This window comes from Falco punctatus, assembly GCF_963210335.1.
Source record: "Falco punctatus genome assembly, chromosome: 2".
NCBI classification, from domain to species: domain Eukaryota; kingdom Metazoa; phylum Chordata; class Aves; order Falconiformes; family Falconidae; genus Falco; species Falco punctatus.
The window spans coordinates 67,022,096-67,035,174 of NC_137581.1; the positions used below are offsets into that span (position 1 = coordinate 67,022,096).

The following is a 13,079-nucleotide window of genomic DNA, read 5'->3' on the forward strand; positions in this document are numbered from 1 at the left end:
ACTGACTAAAACTGAGCAGTCTGACACCAAGTGTGCAGGCACAGCCCAGGTCACTTCTCCACCAACTGCCACCCAGCCAACTTCAGCAGGACAAGTTCTGCCCTGGTGCGCAGGTGACTGATACCTTCATGCCCAGGCAAGAGGAGCAGACCCTGGCAATCCAGTGTAAGATACACTTTTAAAAGTTAGTACGCAGACTGCAAAGGTCAAGCCATGCAGCCGCCTGAAATCAAAAGATGACAAAAAGGATGCACAAAGATGTGCTTGGAAAAGTTGAGGTGAACTGAAGAGACAGGAAAACATCTGAAGATCCAGTCTGTGTGGGAGTAACTTTTATTAGCAGTTCATGTATAAAGTGCTAAGTTTTTTACACCTTTGGATGAAGTACAAGCCATTTTCAGATTTCAATAAAACTTCTAAACTCCCATACAAATCCCTTGAAGAATGTGTCTCATTCTTACCTGATATTATCATTTAAATGAATAATAAACATTATTGCTGAAAAACAGCCAAAGATGGGCTTGTGTGCTTGAAGGTTCACTTGATTACTTTTTTCCTCCAGACAGCTATCTTGGTTTAATAGAGGTTACTCTGCAACTCTGACAAATCTGTCTTACAGGTGACACTGCACTCTCCAGGTCTCCATGATCTAGCAGGACGTCCTGAACCCTCCTAATTTCTAGCAAACTCAGGAGCTTGTGGAACTGAATTCCACCTCATTCTGCCAATTCTTCTTCTCAAAAAATGTTAAAAAAACCCAACCAATAAAACATACAATTGCATTCAAAACAAATAAATGAGCATCCAGTTTGTCTCCTTGAATTTGTTTGAGTTGACATGGAAGGGAAAACGTACCCAAAGCGATACAAAACATATGGCCAGGTGAAACAGGCCAAAAGTTCATTTGACGTCACCAGTTATTAAATGCTTCATCTGTTAACTGGTTCTGACAGTAGTAAGCTAAAGATACAGCAAAACAGACACCCATCACTGCTTGCACTTTTCTCTGAAGCAGTCTGTTGGAAAAATAGATTTCAAAAGATGTTATATCAGCTTCTGAGAACACAGGCATTAATACTGAGAGTGTAAGGCTTCTTTTTGCACTTGCCACCATACATTAGTTTGAGCAGTATCCTGCGCCACTGAAGCTGTTTTTTCTTTCTCACTTTGCCCCAAAATAAGTACTAACTTAATGAACACATTAGCTTTAAGGGTTTCAGATTGTTTTGGTTTTTTTCTTAAATGAACTCATTCATTATTTCTAATTGGCAGATTCTTTGCCATCTTCCCTTGCAGAGTTGTGCAACATGCCAAAGATAATGCTTAATTTGCTTTAAATATTTGATAGCTGATGAAATTGCATAAAATAAATAAAACTTCAAAATCATATTGCTATAAAATTTACATTACTCTCTTACATTGTACTTACATTATTCTCTTGTGATATATAGGAGGTATAAAAAAACCCTTATATCTACATATCCACAGAGCCTTAATCAACCTGCTGTTCAGTTCATATTAAAATCAATTTTTAAATAGTGATTAGTCCTTAATTTATGAACTCAGCTTTCTACTGAAAAGTTAAAATTTAAAAAAATTCATAATATTTCAAAGACAATCCCAGATGAAATTTTATGCAGGAGGAATCAATTTTTTTGGCCTGATGCCAGAATTATAGCAGGAATACTATATCTTAAAAATTTCATACATTAAACCATGTCTTCCAGATGAGAAACTGAATTATTTTTTAACAGGAAGCATCCAAAAACCAGTGGTATTACCTAAAATAATAAACAAATAATAAAATAAAAAAGTAAAACTTGCAGACCCAGTTGGTAGGCAGGGGACTGCATGGGGCTTCACAACACTGAAGGCAAATTTCCCATCTGTTCTGGACTATTTTTTCCATGTCCTTAGTCACACTGCAAGATGTCTGGAGACCCAGAGGCAGGTCTGCAGAAGTGAGCTGGAAGACCGAGAGGAGGCTCTATGGTCCAGATGTTTAGGTATCTCCCAGCTCCCCAAAACCTGCTGCCATCGGGACAACCTTTTGCATTCAGACCTAAAGCCTTACTTTTAGGGACTCACATCCATGAAAAAGACAGACATGAAAACGAGAATAACAGAAGCGCAGAATGCATGTGAAGTCTGCCACTTTGGAAAGCCGTGCTGTTTATTTCCTCGAGGGCAAATTCTAACGGCGTGGTGAAAGTGCGAGAAAACCCTAAGCCGTCGCTTTTGAAATAAAAGCTGCTTTTATTTAGGATTTTAAAAAGTTGAGGCAACCCCTCCTATGTGCGAGGAGGGTTTTTTCGCACCGAGGTGTCTGCGCCCACAGCGGAGCCGGACCCGCTCCTGCGCGGCGCTGCGGGGATGGGAAGCGCCTCTCGGAGTCTCGGCCGGGACGGCTGCAGCAGAGGGAACAAGGAGCATCTGATACCCAGCGCCCCGGGTCTCCCAAGCCCTTAAACATCACACCAAGCAAAACCCTCTGCCGCCCATCTCAGCTGAGGATTTCTCCCTCACAAACTTTTTTTCACACTTATTTGGAGGGAGGGGATGGGGGAAGGGGGAGCTGGCATAGAAAACTGGAAGAAAAACCCACCTACATCTATCATTTAGGGCAACCCAAGGGGGAAAAGCCACCCAAGTCTCCGGGAAAGCCGTCCCGACACACACACACACCGCGGATCCCCCGCGCCCTCCCTCCGCGCCCGCGGGGCCGCGGCTCCCCGGGCTGCCCGCCGGCAGCGCCGCTTACCTTCCGCGGGACGGCGGCGGTGGGCTCGCCCTGCCCGCCCGCTTCCCTCTGCTCCCCTCCCGGCGGGATGAGAGGACCTCCGATCGGGATGGCACGGGGGGCGAATAAACCGATGTTGGAGATAAATCTAAAATAAATAAAAAAGTAAGAATGCGGAGGCACGGCTCGCACCCTCCCGCCCGCGGGCTCCCCGCGCAGCCCCGGCCGCCGCCGCGCCCCGCCCGCACCGGGGCGGTGCTGCCGCCAGGGCCGCCCCCGCTCGGGACAGCGGGCGCCGGGACCCTCGGGCTGACCCCTCCCGCACTCCCCGTGGGGCCTGCATCGCTGGCCGAGGGGCAGTCTGCTCGGTAGGTCTCGGCCGTGCGCTCTTGGCAGGCTTACTGCTATGAAAGACTTTTTTTTTTTCTTTTTTTTTTTTTTTTTTGTCAGCAAGCAGGTGTAAATACCTGTTCAGCAGCCGATCAGGAATGCAATTTAAAAATGTGTCAAAAACGTTAACAGACACGTCTTGCGTCTAATTTATCAGTTGTCTGCTTTGTCTATATTTTCCACGTGTGTCTTTACACGTTAAGCATTTGCAGACTGAACAAGCACTAGTGACTGCATGCTGAAATCTGTGCTTTCAGAACTATGTGTGTCACCGAAATAGCACACGGCTTGAAAATCGTAATGATATGTCTTTCTGTTACTACTACTCCTTACTACTAGTCCCTTAGACTTCTACTGCTCTGGTCTTTCTACAGGAGAAAAACAAACAAACAAACAAAAATAGTATGAGGAGTGAATTGCTGGATAAATCCACTAAAGGAAGCACGTTCTGGAGCATACCTTGCTTTGTTGAACATCTCTTAGTTCTGGTTCTTGCTGAACTTCTAAAAAGTCTTTTAAATTGGTAGATCACAGTTAAAGCTTCCAAAGTGATATTCATAGTCATATCATTCTACCTCAGCTAGATTTAACCTTCAAACGGATGCACCTATCATTATAGAAAAGCAGCCCAGCAACAAAGGTGATGTGGAGTCTCTTCATAAAATCTCTTCCCCACTGGAAGCCTAAAGGCAGACCTCCTAGGTGTTATTTGTTGTATTAACATCAAAATTTTGTTCCGTAATTCAGCTTAAGTAAATCTATTTCATTAAATAAAAGTAAGACTCTTCCAAAGAAATAAATGAGGAATACATCTAATACCATCACTTTCAGAAAATACACAGTATCATAATTTTGCTGGTTAGACCTCCACTGTAAACAAGAACTGCTTCTCCCAGAACACAAAAACAAAACCAAAAATGACGTGCTAATGTCACATTCAGAGAGAGCACAGAAGTGTACTTTAGAGATGCCTAACTAAAAACAAAAATATAAAGGGTCATTTTTTCAATGTCACTCATGAAATGTGTACCTCTGAAATTCTCCATTGTGGCACCTAGTTACAAAACCAGCCACAGTTACCAAACGCACATCCTTCCACTAATTTTTCGGCAGCATGAAAACGTGCTTCTGTGGATGTTAAACTGTACTTCATTGCCTGGTACAAAGTCAAATGAAACCACTTACTAAAGATAGCTGGGTTAAAAAATGGCTCGAAGCTCACTTACCTGTTATGAACTTTGAAGCTTTCAAAAGTGGGCTGTCAAAAAACTTGTCAACACAAACAAATCGTCAGGCAGTTTACCTACCTGATTCATTGAAACTCCTTTTGTTTCACCCAGTACAGACTCAGAGCCCTTTGGCAGCATTAGGAACTGCCAGTGCATGTCAGCGAAGGGCGGGCAGGCTGCCATGCACTGGGGGGTGTCCATTTGGGTTTGCAATTCCAAGGACCTGGTGGAGCTTCAGAAGTTAAACTGGGGTATTTGATTTGAATACTTTGTTTCATTTAACAAAAAAATAGAAATTGCTAGGGAACTCCAGTGTCTCCCATGAATTTCCTGCTTACCTCCTGCTTCCAAACAAATTTTGTTTTAGTAAAGTGTCTAATATCGTACAGAAGAAGGGACAGTAAATGAATCGAGTGGGGAGCAATACTGAGAACACCTGCTGTTGTGCTCCCTCAGTGCAGCAGTCAATAGCTGTGCCTGCACTGTCCTTCACAGTGATGCCCAAGAGCTCACCACCCCAGTTCCCCGGCTGCAGCAGCTGGAGATGCATAGCAAGGTGGAGAACTGGGGGGACACCAACGTGTAAGCCAGGTGGGCAGACAACGGATAAGGATTCACATGTGAAATTGAGATTGTGTCCATGTGCTAGTAATATCCTGCTTTCAGAAGCTGCCCTTAAACTAGAAAGAACCCAAGAGATGTTTAAGTTACTTTCTACGTTCCTATGGGAACTGCTTTCAGTGTCCTTGCATGTAATCTCTCTAACTTTCCCATTACTCTTTGAGAAAGACCCAGTTATTCCAGCTTAGTCTGAGGAGTAACATCCATTATGATGTTCTCAAAAGGAAAAAAAAAGAATTTCCTGACTCTTTCCCTGGTTTTATTAAAGACACATCAAATTTGCATCAGTCATCATAATTCCATTGGCTTAATATATGATGAGCAGCTGCTTAGCTCAGTGACATATTGTGTGTACCCTGAGATACTAGAGTTGTGGCACATTGCATGGTTTTGCCAAGTAGTTGTTTCATTAACACTGCAACGACTTTGTTTTGCATTACAGTGATAAAATAAGGTGGAAACATAAGGGAAAGGGAAGGAAACTCTTCCCTTCTGCCTGTCCACAGCTGCAAACACTTAAAATTCTTAAGATCTTTACTGCAGTGGTATGTACCAATGAATACTGGAAGCAAACCCAAAGTATCCTCAGATTTATCACAATATCCCATAGCCTATACTTTGAAACCCAACTACTTGATTACTTATAAAAAAATGGCATCAGATAACAAATGCATTGGCCTCAATTCCAGATTTAGATGGTTTGGGTGGCACAGATTTCACAGTTGTTGAGTCTGGAAAGAGAACAGTTGATATGGGTCCAAGACTGAAATTGCTCATGTTCTTATTCTGCACAAAGGTTATGATGACAAGGCCCTGAAAGCAGCTACTAAAATTTAGATACAAAAATTTAGTCATTCCTGTTTTGGAATTAAGAGAGAAGAGTATATTGCATCATAATAAAACCACAATCAGAAGATTTTTAAATGCTTTCTGAACATGGTGAAGGAATATTATTTGTTGTAAACTGAGAGAATTTGTGAGTCAAACTCAATGTTCTTTACTTAGAAACAATCTTTAGGTTCTGTTACTCACACAGAGGTACCTATGTGTTTTGAGACATCCTTGAGAATCCTGTCCAACCCTCTTCTGCTAAACCAGAGGAGTGTGGGTCTCCAGAGATGGTCTAATAAAAGACATTACCTGTACTTGAGACAAGAACATGTGTGCGTAAGGCTTATCTGATTTTCCAAGTGTAGTATCTGGCCCAATAAAAGACACTACCTCTTTCTAGAAACCTTGCTTTACCTGGCCTTTGACTATCACAGCAAGAGAAACACAACCCTTCAGTGAGCCAGTTCTTTCAGCTGTGTCTTGTTTCTGGGGGATGATTTTGCTTAGGCTTCTGCAAGGCTCTGAAATGCCTACAAAAACTTTTTTTGTTTTTGTACTTCATCTGAAAGTCTAAACCACAACTAGCTGGTGCTTAATTTACCTACAGATGTTGAAGATGCATCTAAGCTGTGAGACAGAGAAGCATTTCCCAGGGTCTGGATCTGTACAGCAGATCCCAGCTGCTCCCTGACTCCATAGTGGGGGAACACCAGTTGTGGTCATGTCCCCTCTTCTTTATCCAGCCATCTCAGTGAGCCCCTCCTTCAGGTTGCCTGAGGGATACTCCAGCTTCAGGGGCACCATATAGCATATCTAGGCAGGCAGCAGGATTAGAATTTTTCTCTTTCCAGCAGCGTTCCTTCTGAAGGTTATAGTAAATTTAAACCATTTTATTCTGTAGCTTTGCACTTCAATAAATGCTTACTTCAGATTATTTTGAAGTTGCCAAAGACGATCTTTTCTATTTACAACTCAAGCCCAGATTCCCCTGCCATCAGCAGGTAAGGGGAAGGCAACAGGAAAGCTTTCAGAAATCCAGGCACAAAGTTAGAACTGCCCTCAGAAGGCATGAGACTTCAGGTAACACAGACATCTGTGCCTCACTCCACTGTTGTAGTGGGGGATATATGAGGAGTGCCTTTCTTTGCTGCACTGAAGGGGAAACAAAGGCAGCAGAAGGAACTTTTTGTTCAAAAAGGCAGAGTGGGAACTATGGAGGAAGCTGAGATTGTTACTTGGGCTTTATCCAACTTCCCTTACTTTTATGCAAGATGGGAGTTAGCTTATATTCTTGTTCCCTCTGACGATCATGTGTTTCTCTGACCTGCTGTCACTCAGAACAGGGCTGACCAAAGCCAAACCAGGGGTGGCAAAGCCGCACAGCTCGTCCTGAGTGTATGGCACAGCATATACGGCACAAGTTTCAGCCTCCAAACCATTAGTGGCATCTCTCTCTTCTCCTTGGGTAGCCAAGGGAGAGCACTGCATACATTGCTGACAGTGGTCCAGGGAAGGCAGATGTTCAGTGCAGCTGCTGGTTGAAGATAAAAGACAGCAGAGAAAAAAAGGTCGAAGGACTACAGAATACAGGTCAGGCACTCTGTGTATTTCCATTTGGCTGGCAGAGCCTTTCCCCAACAGAAGTCCCTTGGAGATATTCTCCATTCTGCCTCATTGCCGGGGTGTACCCTTGAAAAACAGATTATAGGCATTTCTCTCTCCATCCACACTCTGTCAGCTCCATCACTCCCAGTGCTTCTGCTGGAAATCAGATGGGCCACAGCCTCACCCAGAGACACCTTCTGTTTCCCTTGTTGCCTGGCCACAATAAAGGTGGCTCAGAGACAAGCAGGATATTGGATTGTATTTTGCAATATGCCAAATAATAAAGGCTCAAAAATCACATCAGACTCCCTCCAACAAAAAGGACTTTTTAAACAAAGGCTTGGTTATTTGAGCCTTCAGCTTGCATTGCCCTTCTGGAGGTAGGCGTGTGCCTGCGTACGTGTGCAAGTGGCAGAGAGAAAGGGGTATTTGCGATGCTCGCTGTTACATATTTAGCTGCTGCAAACGTATCTGTTCACTGTGTACCCAGGAACTAACGCTATCCCTAAACAGCCTCCCCTACATCTGCTTCTTCAGAGTGATGCTACAGCCCAACAGTTCTCCTCACCAACCACGTCTGTGTCCCAGATTCTTATGTCAGTCCTTCTTGCACCTCAAGGAGTTTTGCATCCACTTTATCAAAGTCCTAGGGGCTGCAGGAGGCGAAGACACAGAACTTTTCACCTTTGCATCATTTTCTGCTCTGATTTTCCTTTGAGGAAAAGTTTTCTCCTGGGAAACAGAAAAATAACAAAACTTGTAAGCTTCCTGATTCCCATTCAGAGACCATCTCTTGAGATGAGGATGGGGAAGTGTTAGTGCTTTTTCTCTCTTTTGTCCTGTCTGGCCACCCTACCCCCCACCAGCAGCTGAGACAACCTGGGTAGCAGTCAGATCTTGTTTGCGATTTGGTAGATGGCTGGGGTAGTTTACTGTCTAACATCATCTCCAGCTCAGCTGAAGTCCAGTATCTCTCTACTTATTAAAAGACCTGGCAGCGCACACGTTAATGGAAAATACTGGGTAATTTGTCAGTACAAGACAGCAACGCACACAAAGGTCAGATCTGCCACAGGGAGAAGGCAGAGCACTGAGCTGTTTCATATTTCTGAACTTGCCAAAGTTTTCTTAGCAACCACTTAGCAGTTCCTTTGAACGAAAAATGATTTTATTTTTTTTTTACAGCAGTTACCTTCCATACTGGATGTGAGGCTGATGCTTTCTTCAACCAATAATCTGTTTTCAGCAGGAGGCAGGCAGCTGTAGAGCTCACCAAGATCAGAATTAGATGTACAGAAGAAGAATGGACTACGAAGAAGAAAAGGATCAGAGGAGGATGAAAACATGTCTTAAAAGATTGACACAAGTCTTAAATTTGTTTTGCAGCATAGAGATTATCTAGTAGCTAGAAGGTTATGTCTACACTACAGTGGGAAATTTAGTTCTACCCTGTGGACACTTGCTTTTGTTCCTGTCATCCTAGCTGTTCTGGGTAACAGCTTTTTGTAAGCGACGCTGACTTGGCCATCAACCATCTGGGCCTGGCTGGTTCTATACAAACCCTGAAATATTTGCTTCCATGGTTTCGCTGCTAAAGCTACCCACATTAATGCGCTTACAACCAGTCCATTACTTCCCAACACTGATCAGGTGCATTTTACAGCAGATGGTTGCCCGCTCCAATTTCTTTACGATTTCTCACATATATAGGACTTCTGGGGTTTGTCATAGCTACAGAGACCTTCCATGCTGTGAGATCCAGAACATACCTTGTTCAAGTCCTAGATCCACTCAAGGGTAAGAGTCAGCCCACAGCTCTTTTGACTTCCTGGTTTAAGAGGAGAATTGAGGGTATAAATCAGCTACTTGTCCCGAGTGACCCCATCCACATCTCTGAGATGGTCAACCAGGAGCTGCAAGGCAAGCAATGATCAGCTGAGACACAGACTGGTGCATGTCAACATCATGACTGAGTAGTACTTGTATAATACAAATTGTGAGAACAAAGGCACAAGGGGTCTTGTGTAATAGAAATGGTGGGAACAAGGGGTTTTGGATCTCTCCCTAAGAATCTACCTGCTCCTACTGCTTATGTTCTGGGTGATATAAAGGGTCATCCCCATGAATCAGGACTTAAGCTAGAGTAGAGATATGTAGAGGAATGAAGCTGGGTTAATTATCATTGATAATATACAGCTGTGGGCTGGCTTCAGGGGCGGTGGGTTGGCTGATGTAGATAAGGTGCAGCTGTGGCTGGTTCTGTTAAGGGGTTGAGAGCCAGTGAAGGGAGGGTAGCTGGGGAAGAAGCAGAGAGAACATATACCCTAGATGAGAAGAGACTAGGAGAAGACAGCAGAGGGACTAGTACGAAGAGTATGTTGGTATGTGGTGGTAGAAGACCTTGGCTGGCTAGTCTGGAGAGTGCTGTGACAGAGGTACAGCTTTTTTCCCCATGTTCCTGATGATGAGTACTGTATTTTTTGTCATGATTTCCTTAGTGAAAGGAGAGGCTTATTGTTGGGGGTTCCCCCCCCCCTTTTTTTTTCTTTACCTAAATCTCTAGTATCTATATTAATTTAGTTCTGTGAGAATCAAAAATATATCTTATAAAAGTTTTTGCTTATTTAAAGATGCTTCAAACATGACTTCAGTTAAAACTGTCTGATGAAAAGTACAGGAAAAGAACTTCAAAGTTACTGGCTTTATATATATATATTATATTTAGTTCTGAAAAGGTAATTTAGAAAATGTCAAATAATGTAAGTAAATCTGGGAAACTCAGAAGTTAAGTGAAGCTGAAGCAACTATTGGTTTTAAAATGGAATAATATGCAACAACCCCAACAGTGGATATACTCCTTTGGTTTATACACACATAAAAAAGACACATTTTGTGTCATTCTCAGGGTTTCATTAATATTCAAAGAATCAGGGTAGGGACTCAAAATTACTAGCTAGTGAATTTTTGTGTCTGCATAAGTCAGGAGTGGAATCTATATTTCTCAAAGTGCTGTCCCGTTCTTTCCTTTTTCTTAGCAATTGGTCCCGGAGGAGTAGTTTTTCCATCAACATATTCTGTTTTCTGGAGGACAAAAATTATTTCCATTCGTTTCAAAGCAAAGCACAATCTGTCAAAACATAGTAACAAGATTTCCCATAAAACGCAAACTGAACTTCTTAAGAGCAGGCATCTCAGCGAATTTAAAAAGAATACTTTCAACTCCAATCCCTGTGCTTAGCACTCCAGCCTATCCTTATGGAAAAAGACCATCTTTTTCCCGTGCTCACAGGTCCCTCCAGCAAAATGTTTCTCAGCTAGAGAAATGTTGTATCCTAGTTGGAGGTAGATTCTATTCTTGTCAAAAATATAGGTGGAGAATGGATAATGCATCTCTCGCATGTCCTTCTGTTGCTTTAGCTCCACTTTTTTTTTTTTTTTTTTTTTCCCCTAGGACCTCCCCCAAAGTTCCATTTTCTTAGTCTTCCTGTATAACCTTTTGGCAAGTAAAATCTCAAATCTTCTAAGCCTGCCATGATAGAGCGGTACTAAAATATGACTTTCCATTTTCAGGGTAAGATTTCAATTAAGCTGAATTAAAAACAAATCTTTCGAAGTTTTTTTCTCCAAAAGTTTAGTGGTTAAAAAATAAAGTTGGTACAAATGGTGCAGGAAGATGGTTTCATTCTCATAATGTTTCTCTCTGAAAAATGTATCAGATGATGTCCCACAAAAAATATCAGCTCCATGGCATTTTTCACCACTTGGGAAAAACAGTGTTTGCCATACTTCTGGATTACTCATTTGTGAACCTGTAGAAGATGACAGCTCTGAAGCTGGTCTGTGGAGACATGTCCAGCAGTGACACTGATGGCCTCTTTAATTAAATTACAAGTCAATGCTAAGTATGCATTTTCTTCTATGAGAAGCTGAGATAGCTATTGTTCCTTTGATTCCAGAATTAGGAATGTATAACCTCCCACAATTTCATTAATTGCCTACAAAAAACTGACATTGGCTTTCACTAACATTCTTCATGAACAATACATCCATGCATCACATTCATCTTTTGACATGAATTGCCCATCAACATTTGCTCATACAGTTCACATCTGACACTCAGATGTACCCCAGGCATCATTTGTGCTTAAATTATATTTAAAAAAGATTTTGAATTCCCATGTTTCAGGTATTAGAGGGATTTAAGAGTGTTGCATCTGAGCATACACACTTCCAGAGTGTAAGTTTTAAGCGGGAATCATTTTAGAATATATGTTTTCTATTTCCTATTTTAGATCTAGTTGTAGAACAAGATTTTGCAACAGATGTAATACATGGTGCCAACAAGAGCAGACATGTTATACAAGAGCAAGGTTCCTTACAAAATTCAGTAGGTTTTTTTAGCAACATGACAGCTGTTTTTTCTTGGCATTCATGATTACAAATCCCTAAAAGAACCCTTTGAAGGCTGTATGACAATCCCAGCCAAAAATGTAATTGAATGAGGAGATCAACATTCACATTCTGCAAAAAACAACTTGCCGAATAGTTGTCATGTTCCATAGTTAACATTACCTCCTCCTGAAAACAGGAACAGACAACTCAGTCAGATAGTTGCTGGGCATGTAACCAGCAAATCCATAGTAGAACTAGCTGGCTGATAGGAAACCAGCCGGGTGAATACCCGTATGGTAAACATCAGGTGGAGTTCTGTGCCGAACGCAGTGATGGAGGTGGACAATACATCCAGGGCTACTGAGGTGTTCACTTTCATTATGCAGAAGTTTGTTTTACAAGGGATATGTGTGAAAATTGCAAATGCCTGGGTTTTACTTCCTTCTTTCCTCAGTGAATCAGTGGGAGGCTGTGGCATGCTTTCCTTGCACTGGGATCTGCTGGAAGATGTGACAGCAGGATCACTGTGACATTTCAGGATGTGTCCTCAGACACTATTTCCTCTCCTAATCCAGAGTAATGATCCAGATAGCAAGCATTAATGAGTGCTCAGGTACCTGGCCTTGGGACTTGGATGTTTCTGAAGGTCAGCTCTGCTGATGTTGCTTTCTTGTGTTCCAGCTGTGGTGGAAATCAATGTGTCTTTAAGTTCTGACCGTCAATGGGCTATAGAGACTGAGAAAAGAGGACTGTGTGAGGAGGAGGTACTACTACAATGCAGACCACTACAGCTTCTGTGATTCATTTCAATGACATGACTCCAGTGCAGCAGAGCATTAAAACGTTGGTGTCTTTGGGCTTTGAGAGTCAAAGAGAAAAGACTTCTTCGGGGTTTAATTTTGAACCATTTTCCCAGAACTGACTTCATCTCCTGTTTGCTGTTACCCTAGAAACTGACCTGTGCTCAGGGGTGCAAATGGGATCAGGCTGTGGGCTCAACAAAGAGCTTCTCTCAGCCAGGTTTCTGCCAGCAACCTGGAAGCACCACAACCTGGAGGTAGCTGTTTCCCCCTGGAACAAGTCTTACCTCGGATGCAGGTGCTCCCATGGGCTAAAAGCAAACATCTGTCTCTGACTTACAGATTCAGTGGTGGGAAAGTTAAGCTTTAGCCCTTATGATTAACATTATGCCAAGTTCAGTAAAAATGTGGACAAAACAAATATATACCTGTGGAATAATACTTGTGTTAACAATTCATATATTTAATCTG

At 42.4% G+C, this 13,079-nt stretch overlaps 1 protein-coding gene across 1 annotated transcript in view; it reads right to left on the minus strand.

The window, feature by feature from the left end:
- LOC308059706 (pinopsin-like) overlaps positions 1-3,036 on the minus strand; it is a gene marked incomplete at its 3' end in the record, with an annotated part of 88,915 nt that extends 85,879 nt beyond the window's left edge. The window contains exon 1 of the mRNA XM_080377467.1: positions 2,762-3,036. The remainder of the gene's footprint in view (positions 1-2,761) is intronic.
- Between the last annotated feature and the right edge of the window lie 10,043 nt (positions 3,037-13,079).